A 7,838-nucleotide genomic window follows, 5' to 3' on the forward strand; every position below is an offset into this window, starting at 1 on the left:
AATTTTTTTTTTTTTTTTTTTAATTAGCCAGGCATGGTGGTGCATGCTTGTAGACTTAGCTACTTGGGAGGCTGAGGCAGAAGGATCACTTGAGCCAAGAAGTTTGAGGCTGCGTTTAAGTGTGCACTATGATCACACCATGCACTCCAGTCTGAGAGACAGAGTGAGACCTTGTCTCTCAAAGAAAGAAAGAAATAAAAACCATTAAAAATGGGTGGACCTAGGCAGAGCACAGTGGCTCATGCCTGTAATCCCAGCACTTAGGGTGGCTGAGGCAAGGAGGACTGCTTGACACCAGGAGTTTGAGACCAGCCTGGGCAACACAGAGATCCTGTCTCTACAAAATATTAAAAAAAAAAAAAAAAAAATTAGTTGGGCGTGGTGGCTCACACCTATAATCCCAGCACTCTGGGAGGCTGAGGATGGATCACGAGGTCAGGAGTTCAAGACCAGCCTGACCAACATGGTGAAACCCTGTCTCTACTAAAAATACAAAAAAAAAAAAAAAAAATCAGCTGGGCATGGTGGCATGTGCCTGTAATCCCAGCTACTCAAGGAGGCTGAGGCAGGAGAATCACTTGAACCCAGGAAGCAGAGGTTGCAGTGAGCCAAGATCACTCCACTGCACTCTAGCCTGGGAAACAGAGTGAGACTCCGTCTCAAAAAATAATAAAAAAAATTAGCTGGGTATGGTGGCACACACCTGTAGTCCTAGCCACTTGGAAGGCTGAGGCAGAAGGATTGTTTGATCCCAGGAGTTAAAAGTTGAATTGAGTTATGATCACACCACTATAGTCCCACCTGCATGACAGAGTGAGACCCTGCCTAAATACATACATATATATACACACACATACACACACATACATATATATACACATAAAGGTCCATATTTATACATGGGTAGACCTTACATTAAAATCTGGGCATTGAGGCTGGGCACGGTGGCTCACTCCTGTAATCCCAGCACTTTGGGAGGCCAAGATGGGTGGATCACCTGAGGTCAGGAGTTCGAGATAAGCCTGGCCAATATGGTGAAACTCCGTCTCTACTAAAAATACAAAAATTAGCCAGACATGGTGGCGCACACCTGTAATCCCAGCTACTTAGGGATGCTGAGGAAGGAGAATCGCTAGAACGTGGGAAGCAGAGGCCGCAGTGAGCCAAGACTGCGCCACTGCACTCCAGCCTGGGTGACAGAGTGAGACTCCATCTCAAAAAAAAAAAAAATCTGGGCATCAGGCTGGGTATGGTGGCTAATGCCTACAATCCCAACACTTTGGGAGGCCCAAGGCAGGATTACCTGAGGGCAAGAGTTCGAGACCACTCTGGTAAACATAGAGAGACCCCCCCCCATCTCTAGAAAAAATAAAACATCAGCCGAGCATGGTGGTGTACCTGTGGTCTCAACTACTTGGGAGGATAAGGCAGGAGGATCACTTACACCTGGGAGGTCAAGGCTGCAGTGAGTTGTGATCACGCCATAGCACTCCAACATGGGCAACAGAGTGAGTGGCAATAGAGTGAGGGGGGCAGGGCAGAAAATCTGGGCATCTAGATTTTATTGAAATACCACAAGATCTGACACAACTAGACATATATCCTTCATAGCAAAAACTGAGTGCCTACTATTTGCCAGTCACTCATTAGGCTCTTGGGAAATTTAAACAAATAAGAAATAGTTACTGTTTTCAAGAACTTCACATTTTATTATTAGAAGCAAGCGTATAAATAAATCATTGCAATATGTTATGATCTTACTATGTGCTAGGTACTATGTGATAAGTCATACAATAAAAATGGCAACAGGATAAAATGGAGTCACAAGGAAAAGGGTGATGATCAATTCTGTTAATAGTAAAGTAGGTGTCCAGGTGCAGTGGCTCATGCCTGTAATCCCAACACTTTGGGAGGCTGAGGTGGGAGGATCACTTGACCCCAGGAGTTCGAGAACAGCCAGGGCAAAGGAGTAAGGCACTCTATTAAAATAAAGAAAATAGTAAAGAAGACTTTGGGAAGGCTTCATAAAAGTAGGCAGCACTCAAGCTATGTTTTTAACAATAAGTTTTTGCCAAGTGAATAAGGCAGAGAGAAGGACATTTCAGGCAGAGGCAGCAGCAACATGTTCAAGATTATAGGGTCACACACAGTAGGCACAGATATAAGATAAGGCATCAGGTAGTTTGGAAAGAAACAATACTCCTTGAGAAGCCAACTGAAGCCAGATCATGAAGGACTCTTGTTTTCCACGCCAAGGAATATGGGTTTTAACCTGTACATCGATGTTGTTCCCACAGTGCCCCTAAGAAGACTGCTCATGGTTCAACCCAGGTGAGATGAGAAAAAAAAAGAAGAATGTGCCAGAGGAACCACCACCACCCACCGTCCAATTACTGATTCAACTAGAGGAGCTCTACTTTTGTCTACTTTACGTAGTAAAGTTCTATTTTAAAATCTCTTTGGGCACAAAATTCTACTGTTATAAACAAAATTTTTTATTAAAAAAAAAAGCTTAAACAGGAGCCATTAAAAGATTTTAGCAAGAAATTAAATGTTAAGATTAGCATTTTGGAAACATCTTTCTCTTAACAGCACCAAGGATGGAATACAGAAGTATGAGACCCAAAGGACATGAAAATACTTAGTGTTTAGTTGCAACAAACAATAATAAACAATTATTGCAATAAACAATTAATAAAATCTGGTGATGAGAGATATTCAAATCTTACTGACATCTGCTTTATTCCAAGCAATCTGCTATGTCCTAGGTTCAGGATAAAGAGGATAAGTTCAATAGTTATTTCAATATAATCGTGACTGATTAAAACAGGAAGGTAAAGAAGAAAAAGGGAATTAATCTTGGTAGGTGACTTGAATAATTCAACACATGGATAGCTGTGGTTAAAACTTGGAATACAATCATAACACTTCACCTTGAATAAGCTAAGCATAAAACCAGGTCAAAAAAAAAAAAAGATATGTTTTAAGGAGGTATAATCTAGAAAAAACAAAGGGCTACAGTTGTGATTATACTTCATGAGCAAGTGTCTCAGAGGATTTGCTAGAGGTATACACAAAATCAGAACCATCCTTAAAAGCCATTTTAAACAATAAAAGGCTTTAACTATTAATACATTAAAGTGAATCTCAAAGGTTTCTACCTGAAGTTAAAGCTTGGCACCTTTCCCTTGGCAATTCTGTTTGAGATCCAGATTCCAAAATGAAAGCATGGAATCAATGCAGACAAGAATGTAAAACAATATTTAGGTCACTAGGCCTATACAACTGCTAGTTAGCATACATTCAACAAGTTTATCAATTGTCCATTACTCTTAGGTGTGTAATAAGTTGCACAATTCTACTTGTGGCATTTAACAATTTATTACAAGACTTTTGGAAGTTCAAAGTATTTATGTGGATAAATTTCCCAAGAATTAGAAGTATTCAGTGATACAAGTTTCTAGGTTTTTCACTGAGTCCTAAATTGAAAGAAATTCAGCACCATTTCCAAGAATTCGGTTTTATAATGTAACTGCTATCCCTGATAATGAAATTTTTAAAAGGAGAGGAGAGGGTAGAAGAGAATGGGGTAAAACCCTAAAACTCTTCAAAAATAAATCCTGGCAGAGCATGCTGGTGCATACCTGTAATCCCAGCACTTTGGGAGGCCTAGGTGGGAGGACTGCTTGAGCCCAGGAGTTCTGAGACCAGCCTGGGCAACATAGTGAGACTTCATTTCTATAAAAACTTAAAAACTCAGCCAGGAATGGGGTGCGTGCCAATAGTCCCAGCTACTCTGGTGGCTGAGGCAGGAGGATCACTGGGGCCCCGGAGTTTGAGGTTACAATGAGCAGTGACTGTACTACTGCACCCTAGCCTGGGCAACAAAGCAACACCTTATCCCCGCACCACTCCAACCGCTTCAAAAAAAAAAAAAAAAAAAATCCCATTTGCCCTGCTTTTTGGGAGACTTTTTTCAATCTCTTTGATAAAGATTATAACTAACATTAAATACACAAAATAAATTCTTAAATCCCTCAATGATGAATGACAGAATTATTCAAAACAGTGTCTTTATCAAAAGAACCTTGTACCTCACTAATTACATTAGACTAAGAAGCCTTACCCATTCATTTAAAAGTAGATCAAATGCTAACTACTATTTCCAAATAGCTGGCAGGAAGTTACAAAACTCTCTTGCAACATCAGGAAGAGATGGTTATAACTTTAAGTATGTTGCCAAACCTTATCTGTTAGAAAAGACACTGACTACAGGGCGAGACTCTGTCTCAAAAAAAAAGAAAGAAGACACTCAGAGAGGAATTACATGAGCCTCTAGCTACATAGTAAAGAAAATGAAATAGGTATCTGACTAAAACAGTAAGAAAATATTCTCAAAGTATCTTTATGCCGGGCATATTAAGTGCTTGCATTTATAGAATGGAAAAAAAAAAAAAAAAAAAGGATGGGGAATAGAAGTATTACCTGAGGGCAGGAAATTCAGAAAAAGGTCCCTATTCCTGGTGAAAGCAAGCAGTCAGTTGCCAGGGTTTCTTAGACTCCTCTGGTACTCATTTGGGTGATTATGCAATTCACAGCACACCAATCTCCACCACAGCCAGCAGGGAACGCTGCAGGGAATGGGTACACAGGGGACACAGAAGGGAGCAAGTTTAAGGGAAGGAAGAGGAAAGGAATGATGATAAAAAAAAAATTTAGCTGTGGTGCACTTTGGAAAAAAAATACAGTTGCATTTCACACTGGATTAACTAAAGGCAAACTGCCTAAATTCTAAGATGAATTAACCATTTAGGATTTTCTTCATTTTCTCTATCACTGTTATTACTACTCCCCAATTACATTCATATCTTTTAATTTTATATTAAACTGTCAATTAACAAAAATGAGAAACTATGTCGCAGAAGTTATACAAAGGCTGAACTGTATAATTTACATTAAATGAAATGAATTAAGACAAGCAATCTACAAAGCAAGCAATCTACACATACAGATTATCAAATTGGTTTAAGTACCAAAAGCCCCACTTTTAATTGTAATTCTCATTTCACTGAGAATACTGAGGCATAAAAGCTACCCATAAAAAACAATCCACAAACCAAAGAGATATCCAGCAATAGGCCATATCTATATACTCAAAAATAAATTGGAAAATTACAGTATTCGTCGGGGGAAAAAAGCTTTTAATCTAAATTTTCTGGATAAGAGTCAACTAGTTAAACCTGCCAAAAATGTGTTCAGGGCAACCAATTTATGTTCTATGTATTCTATGGAGGCCAAAGTAGTACAAATTTATTTCTCTGGTCGGTTAAAGATGTTTTTGAACAACTACTATGTACTGCAGTCCTGTGGCAGATGCTAAAGATACAATGGTGAACAAGACAAGCAAAGTCCCTGGCTTCTAAAACATTATCAGGGTGATTCTGCCCTTCAAGAGATGACTATCCACACAATTAACAAAAAACAAAGCATTTGTTTTACTAAAACAAACAGGATATGCTTTAAGACCTAAAGGAGTTTTAAAATGGAGGAGGCCAATGATTAGCCTCGTTAAAGCTGCCCATGGAAAATGTACTACTAAAATAAAGCTGAGGGATGAAGGCCTATTATGAAGAGATGCAGACAATTTGGTTGCAGGAATAAGACAACAAAAGATGCGTAGAAAAAAAGGAGAAAACTGTATAATATTGGAAAATAAAATTGCAGCCAAATTTGGAGGACCTAAAAAATTACCCTTAACTTCTCTGGATGTTTGCCTTAAATATTTCCTTTGTATACATGCCCTAGTTTAGGAAAACAGATTTAATAACTATTTTATTACTCTCAAGCTGTCATTTATGTCCTTTTCTTTTCTTTTCTTGAGACAGAGTCTAACTCTGTTGCCCAGGCTGTAGTGCAGTGTGGCACGATCTCAGTTCACTGAGGCCTCCACTGTTCAAGTGACTCTCCTGCCTCAGCCTCCTGAGTATCTGGGATTACAGGCATGCGCCACCTCACCCAGCTAATTGTTTTGTGTTTTTAGCAGAGATGGGGTTTCACCATGTTGGCCAGGCTGGTCTTGAAACTCCTGACCTCAAGTGATGCGCCCACCTCGGCCTCCCAAAGTGCTAGGATTACAGGTGTGAACCACCGCACCCGGCCTTATTTCACTTCTTTACAAGCTTTTCAGACATTCAGACCACCTCTGTTTCACTGTCTCTCTTTCTGTTAAGGTTGCATAGCGTTTTGCTTGTGACTCTCATAAGATTCATTATCTATCCTGAATTCTATTTATTCAGCCATCTACAAGACTTGTTTCCAGAAGACATTTCTATGTCTTAATTTTATTTGTATATTTTACAGAACCTTCCTTAAGTACTGGTAGGAATGAACAATCTACCAACAGGGATAATCAAAAAATAAGATAAATCTTACATTTTATGGATGCCCCTCTTTATACTGCATTTCAGTTATATATAAAGTTGCAGCACAGCAAAAGTAACAAGTTGGGGCTGGGCGCGGTGGCTCACGCCTGTAATCCCAGCACTTTGGGAGGCCAAGGCAGGCGGATCACTTGAGGTCAGGAGTTCGAGACCAGCCTAGCCAACATGGTGAAATCGTCTCTACTAAAAACAAACAAAAATTATCTGGGCATGGTGGCAGGCACCTGTAATCCCAGCTACCTGGGAGGCTGAGGCAGGAGAATTACTTGAACCCAGGAGGTGGAGGCTGCAGTGAGCTGAGATCGTGCCATTGCACTCTAGCCTGGGCGACAAGAAAGAAACTCCATCTCAAAAAAATACATACATACATATACATATAGTTTTTTGCCAAACCGTAAAATCACTGAATTTTCTGGTATCATGAAAATTTTCTGGTATCATGGTTTATTCCCAAATACTCATCCCTAACAACAAAAGTACACACAAAAGATTTACAAATAGTGGCTCATGCCTGGTATCATGAATTTTCTGGTATCATGGTTTATTCCCAAATACTCATCCCTAACAACAAAAGTACACACAAAAGATTTACAAATAGTGGCTCATGCCTGTAATCCCAGCACTTTGGGAGGCCAAAGTGGGTGGATTGCTTGAGCTCAAGAGTTTGAGACTAGCCTGGGCAACATGGCAAAATTCTATCTCTACCAAAAGTACAATAATTCACCAGGCATGGTGGTGCCCACCTGTGGTCCCCACTACTCAAGAGGCTGAAGTGGGAGGATTGCTAGAGCCTGGGAAGTCGAAGCTGCAGTGAGCTATAATCACGCCACTGTACTCCAGTCTGGGTGACAGAGCAAGACCCTGTCTCAAAAAATAAATAAATAAATAAATAAATAAATAAATAAATAATTTAAACTTTTTTAAAATGTATTTTTTTAATTTATTAAAATTTTTTTTTAAAGATTTACAAATAGACAACAGTAAAGGAAAACAACATTTGATGCTATACTGGCAGTGGTAAAAAGAAGCCAGATCTCTTTCTTATTAGTATTTCTGGGTAGAAAAAGAGTAAATATGCATAAAGTTCAAATTCAACCTAGTTGATGACTAATATGGAAATTCAAAGTTTATACACAACATTCATCTTGGCTGGGAATAATCTTAAAATAAGTCAATAAACTGTCAATCAAACTACTAGTGAATATAATGTCGGAAAAACCAAACAATAAATTATATCCTGAATCATACTGGCTTCAATTTTATTTGAATAACTTGATTTTAATATAACTACTCAATTTTCACTTATGAAAATAACCAAAAGCCTTTTACTTGTAACTTACATTCAAACTAAACTCCAGCCACTAATACCCACTGCTTTGTTTTTTGTTTTTTTTTTTT

The 7,838-nt window shown here is 38.9% G+C and overlaps 1 protein-coding gene across 3 annotated transcripts in view; it reads right to left on the bottom strand.

Moving 5' to 3' along the window:
• The window catches only part of BLTP3B (bridge-like lipid transfer protein family member 3B), a 116,489-nt gene that overhangs the window by 94,982 nt on the left and 13,669 nt on the right, over window positions 1-7,838 (bottom strand). The window contains exon 2 of one of the 3 annotated variants that reach the window (XM_017887281.1): window positions 4,486-4,631. The exons of the other annotated variants lie outside the window; for them this stretch is intronic. The gene's annotated coding sequence lies outside the window, so the exon portion shown is untranslated. The remainder of the gene's footprint in view (window positions 1-4,485; window positions 4,632-7,838) is intronic. 3 annotated transcript variants of the gene reach the window in all.

This window comes from Rhinopithecus bieti, unplaced genomic scaffold, assembly GCF_001698545.2.
Source record: "Rhinopithecus bieti isolate Rb0 unplaced genomic scaffold, ASM169854v2 scaffold_15133, whole genome shotgun sequence".
Taxonomy (NCBI): Eukaryota; Metazoa; Chordata; class Mammalia; order Primates; family Cercopithecidae; genus Rhinopithecus; species Rhinopithecus bieti.